Raw genomic sequence first — 17,126 nt, forward strand, 5'->3', positions numbered from 1 at the left:
AGTATATAAATCAAATAGTGCCACCCGGGCGCCTCTTGTCTATATAAACCTGGCGGCTGTACTCTTGTGTAAATGTTTACACACGAGGGTTCTTGAGTTGTGCGCATTGGAATGAACCTGTGGACCTGCGCTAGTGCGTGACTCCGAGTTTTGGCGGGAGCAGGTCCTCATGTGATCAGATTCGTTGGTTCGTGTGTGCAGAAAGCGAAAGATTGTGGAGACGGAGAAGCTGTGCGCGGTCTCCTGCCTCTTGACTGGAGTCCCGCTGTGGACGTACATGTCAGTAACTGTATCCAGAGCGTGTGGATGGCGGAACAGGAGCAGTGGCGCGCCGGTGCTTCCTCTCACCGAGCGAGCTCGGTGTATGGACTTCACGCAGTCCGATAGTCGTCTAGTGGTGCTCCTCACTGAGCACGGCTAGCGTGGCGACTCCTAGAAAGCGGCAATAAGTGGTAGAGGAGGGACAGTGTTAAGTCTCTCCTCAGTGGGCTCTGATTCCCCCCTCCCCCGAGCATGTGCAGCATCCGTCACATCCTCCTTCTCAGCCCCAAGGTGACCGGGTGAGCACGGGGCTCGTGATCTCCTAAATATGCGTGTTTTAAAGATGCCCAGGGCAGGCAGGCAGGCGGGCGGCGGGTGGTGGCGGTGGTAGGCGGAGCTGTGCCCTCCCACAGAGTGAGCACTGACGGCTGATTCATGCAGTCAGGTGACCGTGCAGCGTGCCGCGGCTCTGTCTGGAATGTGTCGCTTCGCTGCAGTATGCTCCTCGCATCACTAAGGGCCGGGGGATGTGCTGCACGCCCAGCTTGCCTCTTCTTGCCTATTCCACATCCACCAGATAGCTGCAGTCTCCGTGTTCAGAAAGGTAGTGTATTATTGATTGCCTTTTCCTTTCACCGGTCCGTGTCGCCAGTACACCCATAGCTGTGGAATAGTCTGTTTCTGATGAGTAATGCTCCCGAGCTCCAGCTCCAGCGCCGCGCCGCTTCTGTCGGCACACCGCATGACCGCTGGCAGTGTTGCGGTGGACAATGAAGGGCACCGTTTCATCTGAACCCAGTCGAGTTAGGCTCAATCTGTAAAACTAACCTGTGGACCTTTGTGGATATTTGTTGACCCAGAGTGCGGTTTACTTTTGCATTGATCGCTTCAGATATTTGCTAACATGCTACCTACTCTCTGAAATCTACCTACCAATATCATGCTCTCACTTTGGCGTGTAAGGTAGTTTATCATTAATTTACGACTAATCTATGGTCTGGTAAGTCCCAGAATCCGTGCGTGTGTGTTGGAGACTTCTTCAAGCAGGTTTTCAAAATGCTTTGAATCCGTAAAGGGCTAAGGGCGTATGTTAGTCCTGAATTTCCATAAGGAATCCTCTTAGGCTGCGCCCACTCCCTCAGGTAAGTTTAAAGGTCGTAAATATCTCCACTTTGACTTTCGTTTGAAAAGATTTGGTGGGAGATCCTTCCCCTCAGCAGGTGCCTCCCTATGTCTTGAGCTGGATCTCCTGAAATTCTGGCAACTCCTCAAGACCCTCATCTCCTCCTCCTCCTCATCTCCTGTTACCCTGCTAACACAGTTGTGTCCTTTTCCTCTCTCCCTCGCTGCTCCCTGGCACCCCTGGCAGTACTGTAGCACACTTGCCTCAGGGCCTTACAGCCCACCCACACCCAATGCATTGAGAAATTAACCAAAGAGAGTGGCTCTCTGCATTTACCCCAGTCTCAACCGACCGGGTGCACTTGGTCCGCCCCTCCCTGACCTTCTGTGCACTTGCACGATCTGTACGCACCACACCTGAAGATCGTTTGTCTGTTTCTCCGTTGTCTTCACCCCTAATTGTACTGTTGTACTGTTAAAGTTTGTATTGTTAAAATTGCAGAATTGCCTTCAGGCCTATCCCCTACTATTAAAAGTATTTTTTTTCTTTTTTTTTCTTGGCTAATTTTGCCTTTAAAAAGTAATCATTACATATATACACATCACATCATCCCCAGCCTTCCCATCACTGAAATCATTAAAGCTCATGGTCCTGATATCACAGTCACCACTAATCACCTCCTTGAGTACCGTATAACGACATAGTCACAGATTTTGTCCAAGTCCTTTTTTGTGTGTCGGCTATTGCAGCAATCTTTCAACCAATGTCAGAAAGCAGATTAAGGCATAGTTCAATTGCTTCTCACCAACCGTCCGCACTTGGCGTCTGATATTTCATTAGCTGGGGTCCCAAGGTCTGTGTTCTTTGCGGGCACAGGCCGGTACAAAAGAGTATCAAGTGTTTTAGGTTTTCTTCATTCTGATTGCAGAATCTACAAGATGCATTGATGTCATCCACTTTGCGTAACTCTCTTAACCAGACCTTGGTTTTAAATGCATTTAAGCAAAAGCGTATGCACAAAGATCTGCTGATACTGTCTGGATACAACTCGACATATCTCTGCAGAGTGTTTAGGTTTCTGGATTCACAAGGGACTTCTTTCATCAGTTTATTGTTGTTCCTTTGAGTCCCGGTCAGAATCCAGTCCATTCTCCAGACTTTTGCTTCTGCTAAATTTGGATTTTCATGTAATGTTTTTAAGTCTATTTAATCAAAATCCAAGATTTCTTCACACCGATTGTTCCATAATGTTAGCAGACACGCAGGGTTGCCATCTCCAGGATTGTGCAAAATTTCGAACTGCTGTGCAACATCCTTCTTTGTCACTTTCCGAAACAAGCTCTGGAGGTTCCAGCTAATTCGTGCATTAATTGAGATCAAGTTTAGTTCGTATCGAATACAAGCTGTTGCTGTTCCCTTCGGTAGTTGTAAAACTCTTACCCAAAAAATGTTTTCCAGTGAGAACCATAGATGGGAGGAGCTTCCACATGTGTTTTCCGCAACAAATATTAAAGCAGGCACTACTTTTTGGCAATCGAAATTTCTTACCGGCTTTATAGAGAATCTTCCGTACTTCTTGTGTAAGACACTTGCTTGACATGCAAATTGTCTACATTTTGTTTTGGCAATCTCTTCCCAGGGGCCATCATTCAAGTTTGCGTTGATTTGCATGCCCAAGTATTTTGTGCTCGTTGCGTTACTTAAACTCTCCTTTCCTAGGTGCCATTTAATGTTTTTATGCTTGGATGCTTTGAGGTTTTGTAATGTTAGAACCTCACTGTTCTTTTTATTTATATGTAGGCCATTCACTCTTGCATACGATTCCACAGCATCCATTTTTTGCTGCAGTCCGATGGGGGTGACATCCAATAATATCAGGTCATCCGCATATAGTAGCCAGCTTATTGGAGATCCGTGTATAATCGGAGAGAACAAACGGACACTATCAATGGTTCTTCCAATGTCCGACAGAAATAAGTTGAATATAATTGCGGCAAGTGGACAGCCCTGCTTTACTCCACAGAAGGTGTCAATCGTCTCTGACAAGGTGCTCTTTTGGTCCAAATGAATCTTGATGCTTGTTCCGGTGTGTAACTCTCGGATAGCCGCTAACAAGCTTGCAGGCCAGTCCCACGTCTTCAGTTTGTACCATGATAGTTCTCGATTTATGCTGTCAAAGGCGTGGGAAAAGTCAATGAAAGCTAAGTACACCTTGGTTCCAAATCTTATGGCTTCTATTTTTAGGAGGTTTATCAGGAGGAGGTTCAAGCCACAGCCCACGCCCTTGACAAAGCCAGTCTGACGCGGGTCCATGTGTTTTGAGTCAGCTGCCCATTTCGCCAGTTGCTGCTGTAGAATAGTTGCATATACCTTCCCTAGCACGTCTAAAAGCGCTATAGGGCGGTAGTCCTTTGAGTCAGCTCGATTTCCTTTCTTAAAGACTGGAATGATAATCACACTTCTCCAGGATTTGCGGCTTTTACAGTTGGCTGAGATTCTGTTAAAATACGCACAACATAACTCTGCCCACTTCTCCGGATTTTGTTTGATGGTGCGATTGGTTAAACCATTAGGACCCGGAGCTCTTGAGGAGCTGGCTTTTTTAATAACCTCCTCAATGTCCCTTTTTTCAAATTTTAAGTTCCAATTTTCAAGTGTGGGTGATGGATTCTCCCTTTTTGTTATACAGTGCCGAAAAGTGTTTTATCCATTCATCTTGGGTTATCACATTAGCCAACAATGCCATTTGCGGTGCTCCTTCATTATTGATTAGCTTCCAAAATTCAGAGGAGTTTTTATTTTGCAGTTTTACCATTATTATTTCAGTGTCGTTTTGCAGCATGGACACTTTGTGTGTTCTAAGCCAATTTTTATATTTTTGTTTACACTCTTGTTTCGTGATTAAGTAGTTTACTGTCCTTTTTCGACATCTTATCTGTGCTCTCATATCGCGCTTCCTTCTTACAACCTCTAGATCGAACCTGTGTTTGCGACAAACCCATTTTTCCTTGGGCCCTGTTGTTTCCCATTGAATAACGATAATAGGTGGTTATATTCAGTTTCTTCTTGCCCCGCCACATATGTTCTTACGATTTTATTTACTTCTGTCTCCTTTAGCCTCAACCTTACTCGGTTAGGTTCAACCATAATAGGGAAATTCCATGACGAGAGGTGAACCTCAGGAGGTGTTCAGATGGACAATATCACTAGGTCGTGATCAGTGTGACTCATAGGGTACACCTCCAAAGAGGTGATTTTTTGATGTATTTTCTCAGTGACAAAAAAGTAAAGAGTGGATTTCTGGTTGCCTCTGGACCAGGTTGGTTTAGCCGGAGTGTCACCTACAGTGTTTCCGTTCAGCACACCAAATTTCTTAGTTCCAGCTCTAAGCACCATCGTCTAGCAAGTGTTTTGACAGGATTATTTGCTTTCTGTTCGTTGTTTAAAGGGAGGCAATTTATATTCAAGTCTCCACATATCACGATATCCACAATGTCATCAGCTTCTAGCCATTCGTCTATTGCAGCTGTTATTTGATCTATAAATACACTTGTGCCTGCCGTTTTGTGGTTCCAATATAGATTCATAATATGGATCTTTCCGTTTCCTACATTCTTGTGTTTAATTGTAGTCACCTGAATGTAGGGTGACATGTTCGTGGTTTCAATAATGTGGTAGCCAGAGCTTTTTTTCACCATGGTTAACAAGCCAGCCATAGGCCTGCCCTTCGGCTTTTTAATTGCGGAGTTACAAGAAACCTCATGCTCTTCAGAGATGGGGCATTCATCTAACCATGTCTCCTGCAAGCAGACAACATCCAGCCCGTGGGTTCAATTATCCTGGAACAGGTGTATGAATCCTCTGGTATTCCACGACCCAAACTTATGCGTTTGGTTCTTATCCTCAACTTGGAATTAACTTTGAGTTGTCTTGGTCAGTGCCCTGGCTAGCCACCCCCAGTTGTCAAGATCCTCAATTTCAGTTTTACTGGGCTCGCTCAGGCTGCGCTTTTCATTAGATGGTTGGTTACTGACAAATTTTATTTGAATTAGATCCCCCTAAGTATAGGGTCATTTTTAGATCCCCCTAAGTATAGGGTCATTTAGCTCTTTTTCAGACTCCACTTCATTTTTTGATTTCCAATTAAGCTGGTTCAGAGGAGCAGGTCGCATCTTCTGACGTCCAGACATCTGCAGGTTTTTTCCGTAGTTGCATCTCTGAATCAACTGGGGATTGGTTGTATTTAAGATCTTTGTTTTTGCAACTATCCGTTATTTCCGTAGTATCGAAACCTAAGGACATCAGCTCGGGTGCCGCCTCTAGAACAATATTTGTTATCATTTTGGACTTTAAATGGAGGATCACGTTGTCATTTTGTCCTTCTTGCATAAAATTCGACTGTTTGAATATTGTTGGAATGAATAGTCCTGAGACGCAGTACACAGTGAAAAAGACGTAAAACGGTATTACAATTCATTATGAGATCGTCACAACTCTCAATTCGTTCTAACTTCACTCTGTGAGCTGTTAGGTTTTTACCGTCCCATTTATCCTTTTGGTGAAACAGCCGTAAGTTTTTGTCCTGAGACACCTGGGTCTGGACAGTTTCGTTGCGGGAGGAGGATCCCTTCTCGTTGTAATTTAAAGGTAGGTATTTTGAATTTTCATATGATCCCCCTAGAGTTTTGTTCAAGGAGGCTGAATGAGGTTTATTATGTACTTGTGAATTTTCCTTCTTCTCCAAGTTAGTTTTCTTCTGAATTAGTTTTTCTCTCCTTTCTTTTATAGTGAGGAAGATTGGGCATACAGCCTTGGACATACCTCTTTCAGCCTGTGATTTCCCTTGTATCAGTAAGCAGGTTCTTTGAAGAACTGTTTTGAAGCAGGTAGCGGAGTCATAACCTTGTCTTCTGTAGGTGATTTGTTAATCTCCTCCAGGGAGGCATTAGGGCCTGTCGGAGCCCCGGTAGACACCTCTTTTTCAACTAGACCGGGGTCAACCTCATCCTCGTAGACGGACAAGTCCATGAGTTTAGTTATTTGATCATCTTCCTCAATAATTTCTATGGTTCTGTTCTCGGGAAGCCCAGCCAACAGACACCTCAGTAACTGTCTTGTTTTGATTTAGTTTTTCTGGTTTTAGGTTCTGATTTACAGTAACGTTCACTGTTTTAATATTGCGCAAGAACTTTCTAGAGTCCTTGCAGCGACGATTTTTTTTAATGCATTGATTTTTTGACTTTTTTGTTTGCATTTGTTTTTTAATCAGGTTTTTTGGTGTCTCATTCAGCTAATTAGTGGTGCCCTTGAAAATCGGAAAGACGTCATTGTGTGTATCGTCTTCAGTAGCAGATTTTGCAGGTTGGGTAAGTTGAGGAGCGCAACATCTATCAGGGTCGGAAGAAGTTGAGGGTGTTTGAGGGTCAAGGATGGCTGGATTGGAAGTCGCCCTCGTTTTTTCCAGGATGCTGTTGAAGCAAGGAGTAGTCTTCGGTCTTGGTACACAGCCTCCAACGGGCTCAGGAGGAGCTAAGTTAGATGACTGGATCGTCATCGAGCTCTCAATCCTCTTCGGGACTTCCAAGTTAGTACTTACTGGTTGGTTATTTGGCCGACTTTCCACTTGTGTATTCTCGGGCTGAATAACGTCATCTATCGTTCCTATAAGTGGTATCCTCGCATCAATCTCCTTGACACTTCCACTTGCGTTCCGTTCATCCTGTACATTTGAGCGTCCACCAGCTGCCAGGTTATGTTCCAGCGCCTCTGGCGCTTGTCTGCCAATTGTCTTACACAATTCATTCAGCCCTTCTTGTTTCATACAGGGGCCATTAGACTCATTGCTAGTCAACTCCGTCGTAGATTTCTTTGTTTTTAGAAGGCTCAGAGCTTCCTTAGTAATTTCAGCCAGAAGTTTCTTTTCCATTCCATTACTTTTTCGTTGATCCTAGAGTGTATTTAATGAGGCCTCTGTTTTCTTATTAGAGTCCCGCATGATCTGATTGGTTAATGAGTTTTCCATTTCCATGCTTACCAGTTTTGAATTTATCAAGGCTACAAGGGTAGTTAAGTCTTTAAGATTCCCATCCACTTGCTCGTACAATTTTATGAATGCGGCAATCGAGATAGATAGAGATGACATCAAAATGGGTTGTATCTCGTTCATTAGGCTTCTCACTAACTCTGTTCGGAGCTCCTGGTTCCTAGAGTTTGATGTAGTTTGATGTTGCATTTTGACACGCCTTATTTTAGGGTAATTTTGGTCCATAATCAACGAGTCAGTGGATGAAGACTCATATGTAGTTGATTTGCTGTCATTATGTACATCTTTGTTTTTTAGACGAGGATGATGTTCATCTTTGTAACATATCAGATATTTTAGTGCCTTTCCTCTGAGAGCAAGTCAATTTGGGACATCGCTGTTTTCAATACATCTTCGTTTGCCATAAACATTTTTCCATTTCGATAAAAGCGAGGCACAGTGTTTCTCTCAAGACTTCTGCGATGTTTTCTGTGGCTTCTTGAGTCATAGGCTTTTGAGTTGCGGCCATTACATTGTCCTTGTGGATAAAGTTACATGACATATATATCAGAGAGGTATCATTTAGTATTTTGTTGACCACTTCTAACGAGTTTCTTCTATTGGTTCCATTAGGTTTATACTCACTGCTGCAGAGGTTCTCTGTGGCAGGATGAGATACGTGCTGAAACACTTCTTAATTTACCATGTTGTCAGAATTAGAATGCCTATTCAGAAGAGGTGGAGAACTGACAGCTGTTTCTCGCCTGACAGGTTTTAACGTTGAAATTAAAACTGGTTCCTCATTCTATTGAGGCGTTTCTTGCCAACCTTCAGCACCTTCGCCCGCGTCTTTTGCTATTTTGCCCTCCGCGCTACATTCAGAAAGCCTCAGGGGGATTTGGGTGCGAGTCTTTCTCCAATTGCAATGTATCCTCGCTTAAGCTCTTCTCCCCGCTTCTTTGGAGGCGTAGTTTCACACACAGCAGCACCTAGCATCACTCCCTGTCTGACTAAGGTGGAGGACCGGCTAGGGGAGTTGGAGGACGTGGCTCATGGCTAGAGTCAACGCTGCTCAAGTTGTCGTGTGGTGACTATCCTTCAGGATCTTGTGTAGCAGGACATAGATCTGCGGGACAGCTCGCCAGCCGACTTACAGTCGCAGAGTGTGAATAGTTGTTGCCGTAATAGTTAGTACTTAACAGAGAGCGTGACTCCTGTTCATATATTTGGAAGTTGGCGTTTATTTTAGATTTGTGTGCCTGACTTCTCCCGTGTCCTAAGCTTGCACCATGGTCGCAAACTTGTTCCTAGTTTGTGATGTTTGTCGCACACAGTATCGATGTTTGAAGTTTCCAGGAAGCCACCTGTGGGTTTACTAGAGGCTAGGGAGTTCCAGCGCTGCAATTGTTGCCTTGTCTGGGGATGATTCTGTAACTCTGCACAGGCTCCGACATTCGGCAGCTGTTTTACATGCTGCAAGTGTTCAGCATTAGGTTTCCCAGACATCCCCAGCCTAGGATGTCGGTACGGGAGTACAATTAACTCGGCAAGAAATGGCAGAACGCAAGACGCCATGCACTTTCCGGGATCAAAGAGATCAAAAGATTACTTCCTGCAGTCTCCCGGAGGCAAAATATATCGACTGTGTTTAAGATGAAACATTGTATTTCGTGGGTATTATTCCACACAAACTTAGATTAATGTTTACCTTAAAGACACGATGTAGGCTCGTCTCTCGTCGCTGAAGAATCCAGGCTCGCACTCGCTTGTTGTCTGCATGCGTTCCAAGTATCAAGAGCTTGAGCTCAAAACGCCTCAACACGGCGAGATCACGGAAGATCACCTTTCGTCCACTTTCCGTTCCTCGGTGGAATGGACCTTTTGAGTGTTTCGCACAGCAGGCAGAGGGACAGGGCACACCTCCAGCCACGCCTACAGGCAATAGCAACAGAAAAGAGACTGCGCACAGCTCACAGTTCACGGAAGATCACCTTTCGTCCTCTTTCCGCATTTTATGTACTTACTCTGCCTGTGCAGACGATTATCGTCTCAGATTTTCAAGGGCTCTGAGCGACTGTTCCCCCGCCCCATCCCCACCCCTGTGTTCCCACCCTCCTTGAGCGCTTTGAAACACTTGCCTGTGTATAGGCGCTATATAAATAAAAAGTACCATACCATACCAACCTATGTAGCGGGGTGAAATGAAAGTCTGATACTGCAGGTAAGGGAAGTGAACTTCTTTACTAAGTTCCAGTAACAAAATATATACATAAGGTAAGTCCAAGGGGAAGTAGGAAGATACACCGGAAACATTCACTGGCCTCAACTCTCAACGGCTGCTTCACTTCAACTGAAATTCATGGAACTTGTAGGGGCACTCACACCACAACATTCCACAGGCACATCCCACCTGGCATTCTCACAAGCAAGCATTCATGCAGGACCAAGGCAGGGAACACAAGACTCAACACATCTCCCTCCTCAACATAAACCAAGATAAAGGCACAGCAAGAAGTGCAAGGTAAATACACAGGGAATCGACCAAAGTATAAAACCAACAACACTCTGGCCACCTCCACTCCAAACTCCAATCCTAATCCCACTCGCTCCATTCCGAAGAACAAGAAGACATGCTCCCACCTATCGGGTCGCTTCAACGACCGACAGTGAAGCCCAGCAACCATATGATACACTCAGTTTGTCGCAGGCCTAACAGACACCCAAACAAAAGAACCAGCCCTAACTCTCAACACACCACCATTCCACACAATCCCAAAACAGCACACTCATTCATCCTGCTGCCAACAACCAAGGTGCCCTGAAGCACAGCATCCTGTTATAATACTGAACAAAAGATCAAGGCTCAAAAGGCGCAGAGCACAGGCACCCTCTGCCGTGTACAAGATGGTGGAGAGGACCCCCCCAAGGTACACCCAACACCCCCAATTTTTGTAGCACGGGTGGTAGAACACCCCAAAAACAAATGCCAGGTTCCAATTCTCAATACAATGGCACAGGTGGCTGAAGATCCATACAAACTTGTGCCGGGTTCTAAACCTCAATCTCTCTCTCTCTCTCTCTCTCTCTCTCTCTCTCTCTCTCTCTGTCTCTGTCTCTGTCTCTGTCTCTGTCTCTCTCTCTCTGTCTCTCTCTCTCTGTCTCTCTCTGTCTCTCTCTCTGTCTCTCTCTCTGTCTCTCTCTCTGTCTCTCTCTCTGTCTCTCTTTATTTCTCTCTTTATTTCTCTCTCTCTCTGTCTCTCTTTATTTCTCTCTCTTTCTCTCTCATATATATATCCTCGTGATCCGCAAACTAGACGCAGCGTTGATGCGACTCTCTTGGCCGAGGAACCCTCATCGAAAAAAGCTAAGGAGAGCCCCGATGCCGCCTTCTATGTACAGCATTCCTCTGATCCTTCGTAGATACGCGCAGCAGGGTTCTTTCCTTGCTGCTGCGCTAATGACTATTGTTACCGGCATTCTAATAAGTCATCATTCCCTTGAAGCAAGGGCAGTGCACAGAGTTCCAAGATTGCTCCTTCGAACTCTAGCCAGCTCCAAGCCTCCCTGCATAACCTGGCGCCAGCCCAGACTCCCTTCTCTGCAATTATCCACAACAGCCAGTAGCTGCTAAGTACAATTAGTATTGCCACATCAAGGAAGCCACCAAAGTTCTCTCTATTTTAAGGCGGCCTTCAAGCCTGAAAACAAAATGCCAGATCCTTAATAGGATCACTGCCGGTCCCCTCCAGTGGCCATAATTCTTAAAGATGGCCCCACTGGGAAGTGCAGAACAGCGGCCAAAACATCACGGTGGCCCTGCTGGGAAGTGCCCAAATTCTTCAATTGTTTTTCAATCCCAGCTGCCTTCAGTGGCCAAAATGTTTCAGAGTGGCCCCACTGGTACTCCAACTGCTATTACAGTTAACTCCCTCCACCAGCTGCCTCCTTCCTGCCATGCAACTGCTGTTGGGCTGTGGGACAGGGGACAGCTCACCTTTGGGGGTGGGGAGGGGCTGGTGGATGTCCCCTGCTGTGGTCTAAAGGGCTTCCTTCTAGGCGTTGCTCACTCTGGATAGCTGTAGGTTCCTGGCCCTTCCCTCAAGCCGGCTTGTCCCCAGTGTTACGGGTTGTGATGAAAGTCTGATCCTGCAGGTAAGGGAAGTGGACCTCTTTATTAAGTCCCAGTGACAAGGTATGTACATAAGGTAAGTCCAAGGGTAAGTAAGTAGGAAGGTGCACAGGAGACATCCACCAGCCTCCACTCTCACAGGCTGCTTCACTCAACTGACATTCATGGAACTTGCAGGGGCACTCTCACCACAACATTCCGCAGGCATACATTCCACCAGGAATTCTCTCAAGCAAGCATTCATGCAGGACCAAGGCAGTTAACACAAGGCACAACAACCTACCTGCACTCATGAGATAAAAGCATGCTTTACTCTGGAAAAAGACCATGTAAGCACCACTTTCACATTTCAAGCCTTCCTTCTTTCCATTAATGTTTTAAATAATCACTGCACATCACATGGGTTAAACTCTTTAATTCAGTTATTGTTCCACAATAGTTCAATATTTCCCATCTCTTTGTTGATGCAAGTCTTATTGTTATTGTGTATCATTAGTATCATCACGTTTACTCCAGTTTGATAGCTGGTTAACTCTGGTGTTAACCTTAATTCTCATTACATTCGACCTGGTACAAATCTTGATGTTAATTGTATCCAATATTCTTGAGTATTGTATCTGGTACAGATCTTCACCTTAGTTCTCATTACATTCAATGTGCTACAATTATTGAAATGGTATTAGTCTTAACCTCCTTGATATTAACCTCAATACATGTTTCACCGCTGTGTCTTCAGTGGGTTGTCCAGAGGTTTATATTTCTCAGATTTTGGTTGTATGCCAGACTCTAATCCACCAACCCCCTCCTCACCTGAATCTGTTAAGATGTCCGAAGAATCGTCTGTAATAAAGTCCTTTCTTCGGAGTCTCCAGGAGTCACTGGGTTTATTCTTATGTTTCTTTCCTTTCTGTTTGGTGAGGGTGGGCTCCACCGGAGGCCACTTTGCCAGTAAGGCGATTTGCCTGGCAGTGGGGACCCCAGGGAGCCCACCCCAAACCAGAGAAAAGTCTTGCCGAAAAACCCTGGCAGGTTGTTTGCAGTATGATCCGGGTGTGACTACGAAGTCCAGAATGCACTGCGGCGTGATGGAATGCAGAAATCAAATACTGGAACACCAGCAGCGAGGTAATCCGGAGTATCCGCTGATATGGATCCTGAACTGGACCATATGGTCCATACGGAGAAGCAATAGCAACAGACAGAAGAACTCCGAGGGCGGAGCAGCCGAGGAGCGAGGCAGAAGGAAAGCGCAAGCAGAATAAGCCGCGCTGAGGGAAGTGCACGAAGAAGGAGCCACGCTGGCGTGGAAAAGGTAGGCTGGGGTAGAACACAGGAGGAGAGTAGCGGCCAAGACGGAGAGAATAGTGAAGGGTGAAGTCCGCCTGGGAGCGGAGAGGAATTCAGCGTTGGAGAAACTCTTTCTGAAAACACTGGAAGTCGCAACGCCTCCGCGTTGGTTACTTCTGGGGTTTTAAGATCTGAAAGACCGGAATATCAGGAAGACTAGAACGCGCATAGCGTTCCCAAGGAGAATTAGTCCTTTCTCCATTTCCACCTTCCCCATAGTTTCCATGGCCGGCGAGTCATGACAATATTGCTATCTGATAGTTTCTAAGGAACAAACATTGAAAATAAATATTTTAATTATCGAAACACTGTTCTGTGTTTCTCAATCAGCATGACCAATATTTCTTATATATAACAGATATATGTATCTGTCTAGATTCATGACTGCCCCCTTGTTTGGTATCTGGTACGTCTTCTTGTTTATATTATGGACTCTTCTATGTAGTTCCTTCTTATTGGGAATTATCTGTAAGCATTAAGATTCCTACTATTACAGATATCCCATACATTTCAGTTAAGTCATGTATAACATATACAATATTCAATATTTGCTTTGATTTACCTGGGTTTAGTTGATATTTCAGGATTCAATTGTCCTCGAGTTAGACCGCAGATCCACCTAAAGGATCAGTGTTTCAAAATGGCCGCCTTTTGTTTGTTTGCAGTATGACTCGGGTTGAATGACCCTTTGAGCAAACAAATTATCCAGAATATTGGGCAGTCAAAATATTGCAACCTCTATTGTCGACCGCTTGGCACATAAAATATCCATGATTTTCTGCATAAAGGTTGACCAATATCTGCACTTTAAGCCAATTCTTTCCATTAATGTTGATATTTCAATGGGAAATTATGTATTTTAAGCCTGCCTTATTGGTGTTGCGTAGAGTGAGAGCCATTGTGGGAAGAATCCCCTGTGCAGGTGTTGGTACAGCTTAGGTCCTGCAGCAAACATTTTATTTCCACTGGAAGCCCTCGATTTTCTAAGAGAATCTATAATTTATCTCACTTTTAATCTTTCCATTCCTTTATGGTTGCAAAGACATGCCTGATGAAGCCTGCAGGTGCTAGGCCTTCTTTTTATTTCACCCTGCACAACATTTGTTTATGCAGGGTAATTTTCCTTTACACACAAAATGACTAACACTTTTCTAAATGGTTGTTATATGTTTGGGTTAAATATGGGAAGTTCTTGCAGCATATTCAGTAAACGAGGCATAAAGTTCATCTTGATGCATGATAACCTCTTGAGCAGGATTTCTCATTTAGTTTATTGGGTCAAATCCCTGTATTATTGCTCCTGAAAAACCAGGACTGTGTGAATGCAGTAATTTGAGTTTTAGTGACATTAATCCCTACATATTTTAGAGTTTGGGCCCATTTGTAAGTAAATCGCTCATGTTTTGTGTCTTGTGGTGTTTGTTAATTCTGTAATCCTTCAGTTTGTCATGTATTTTTAATCTGTAAACTACCCGGAATGTTCCTATCATTGTTTGAGCTAATGTGGCTGGCGTTTCTTGAATGAAAAAGAAGACATTGGTCGCATATAACATTAGCTTGTGTTGCCCATCACCACATGGATACCCTACAGTGTACCCATTCTCCCTCATTTGTCGTGCAGAGTTCCGTTGCCAGGGCAAACATTAACAGGGATAGAGCAGAGGGCCTGTTTGTTAATAGTTTTGCAGTGTGATTTTGGAAAATTGCTTTAATGTAGGATTTCATCACTGAGGAAAACGCACATTTCATAAGGACCTCTTTTATGTAATCCCAATTGAGCTAATTGAAAGTATCCAGGAGTCCACATCTGGGATAAGGCCCGAAGTCCCTGACTTGTTTTCGCCTCAACAGGCGAGCTCTGGTCTTCCTTGCTGCCAACTCAGCATGCCACAAAGACTGTGGGGTCCTCGGGGCAGTGCAGATTTACTTCTGCTTCCAGCGAGCGCAAAGCCCCTCAACAAGTGGGTGGGGGGAGCAACCTTGAGAACAACTTTGTGATTGATGATGATTCACCCCTGGGTAAATCACTCCAACACTCCACCTCCATCAGAGTGCACTGGGAACCTGATACTTTCGGGATCTCTGGGCTCTGGTTGCCATCTTGGGTGGTCTGCCCTCTGCAACCTATGAAGCCAGAATTGAGCTGAACCCCTCCCCGCCAGTCCCCCGCCCACCGCCAAGTGTCCAGCAGCGTGAGTCTTCTCATCATGCACAGGGAGATATCTTTCTGTGATTTTTCCTGGATGTGGCGCCTGTGGTGCCATCGCCTGTGGCATTCAAAATATAGTTTGTAAAGAAGAGGGTGGTAACCGAGTGTGGAAAGGGAACTTTCTTGAGTAGACTGCATAGTCCAGCAGTTATGTGGCTCATTCTCCAACATGGGGTCTGGCATGGATTCACATGCTCATGAATATTCCCCGTCGTCAGGCTGTGAAACCTTGATAAAAGAAAAAAATCAGTTTTAGTTTCTGGTCATACTGCCCCCACCCAATGACTGCTCACTACCTAAGCCCCTCCACTGGCAGCCAGGTGTTTACCGCACGTTCAAGTTTTGGGAGTCCTTGTGCTTATCTCTCAAGCTTTTACTGCGTTTTGCATTTTTTGAAAGAGTTTACTCTTAATTTTTCAGTCAAATTGAGCCTCAAGCTCTTACGATTAACGGGGACCCGTTTCGGAAATCTCTACGCCCTTCAAGGGCGAATTTCCGTCGATTTTCACTTCTTGGAGGATTTCAGAAGATCTTGGAGCCCTACCCCTCGTGGACATGGCCGAAGACAAAGGAGACTCCATGCTTCTGTTTAGGATCTGCCCAGGATGTGGACTACAGGACGTCTTCAAGGAGGATGGACACTCTTGGTTCCTCTACTGCCTGCACTCAGACAAATCGCACGTGGAGGAGGCCTGTGTGTTCTGCTAGGACATGTCCTCATGTACCATGAAGGACCGTCACAAGCGACTCGCTGACTGGTTGGAGATGAAGAGCCCGGCGGCAGGTGAGCCCCAGCAGCGTACTTCTCCCAAGAGAAAATCTGAGCGGTCTTCTAAGACCTTTTGAGGGCGCTCCGGCGACGGGGGCCCAACATAAGGCAAAGCACTGTGAGTCAGCAGGCACCAGCAGCGCCATTGGTACGGGCTCCGCGGCTGCCAGGCCGGGTGCAGCATCGCCGACGCCATCAACCACGAGCCAATTCTCCGGCTTGACGAAAAGGAAGTCGGACAACCAGGGTAAGCTTCTGGAGAAGGCCCGGTCGGCTCCGACAGAGAAAGCCAAGGGGGAGTGAGAGGTTGACCATCAAGGCCCAGATTCACCAGGCTAAGGCTTTGATGAGGGAGTGGTAGCGGTCCTGGCGAAAACCGATGGGGCGGCCCCTGTGGAGACGGCCCCCAAGCCAAGAGTTTGCCTGCCCACCCAGAGGGAATCGTCTTTCCAACCCATTGATAAGACCCCTGTGAATCCCCAGGCCGAGAAGAAGGGGGGGGCCACGATAGTCCTACCGGACTCGGATATCTCCTCCGAGGACGAGCTTTCGGGCCTCAAGACAGTTCTTGACAAAAGGTTTGTCGAGGTCGAGTCCTACGAGAGGGACCCCGACGAAGTGGACTTGGAGAGCGATGAGGGAGCCGACGAGGAATGGCAGGTCGACGAACCGGAGGACACCACACCGCTGCCAACGCTCCCGTTGCAACCGCTGACACCACCAACGGACAGGTCGGAGGACTTCTTACTCGCCCTGCACACCCTGTGCTCGGAAATAAAGACAAGGATGCCCTTGCCTCTGGCGGATGATACAGGGGTGCCTGGACCGTCAGGGAACCCTCCAAGCGGAGGCGAGTCCACCCACCCCACCCCACCCCTGCCATCCCCCACCTCCTTCCTCTCTGCCGAGGGACAAAACAGCGACGACGGACAATGACAACGGCGGCGACAACGACGGTACAGATCTCCTGTCGCCTCCACCCAGGGCTTCACCTCCCGACGAAATTGGCTGGTTTCATGCCATGATCTCTAGGGCCTCAGCTTTTTCAGCTACGTCCTGAAGAGCAGAAGGAGGGATTCCTTTATCAGTGACGAGAGGCCAAGAGGAAGACCGTGCTCTCGGTCCCGCGGTTGGACGACATCTGGGACGAAGGGCTGTCCCTCCTGAAGAACCCATCCTCGGCCCCGGCGAAGAGGGACCGGTATGAGAAGAAGTACCGGGTTCCAGACTGGACTCAGAGCACAGCTGTCCCCAGACTCGGTGGTC

General features: G+C 46.2%; 1 protein-coding gene across 9 annotated transcripts in view; it reads left to right on the forward strand.

The window, feature by feature from the left end:
- The window catches only part of ATP6V1A (ATPase H+ transporting V1 subunit A), a 1,210,625-nt gene that overhangs the window by 138,971 nt on the left and 1,054,528 nt on the right, over positions 1–17,126 (forward strand). Inside the window, exon 1 of one of the 9 annotated variants that reach the window (XM_069635873.1) lies at positions 705–865. The exons of 7 other annotated variants lie outside the window; for them this stretch is intronic. The gene's annotated coding sequence lies outside the window, so the exon portion shown is untranslated. Of the gene's footprint in view, positions 1–704; positions 866–17,126 lie in introns of those variants that run through there. One more of the 9 variants, XM_069635877.1, reaches the window with a different exon arrangement.

Source organism: Ambystoma mexicanum, chromosome 7p, assembly GCF_040938575.1.
Source record: "Ambystoma mexicanum isolate Mex_15411 chromosome 7p, UKY_AmexF1_1, whole genome shotgun sequence".
NCBI lineage: Eukaryota > Metazoa > Chordata > Amphibia > Caudata > Ambystomatidae > Ambystoma > Ambystoma mexicanum.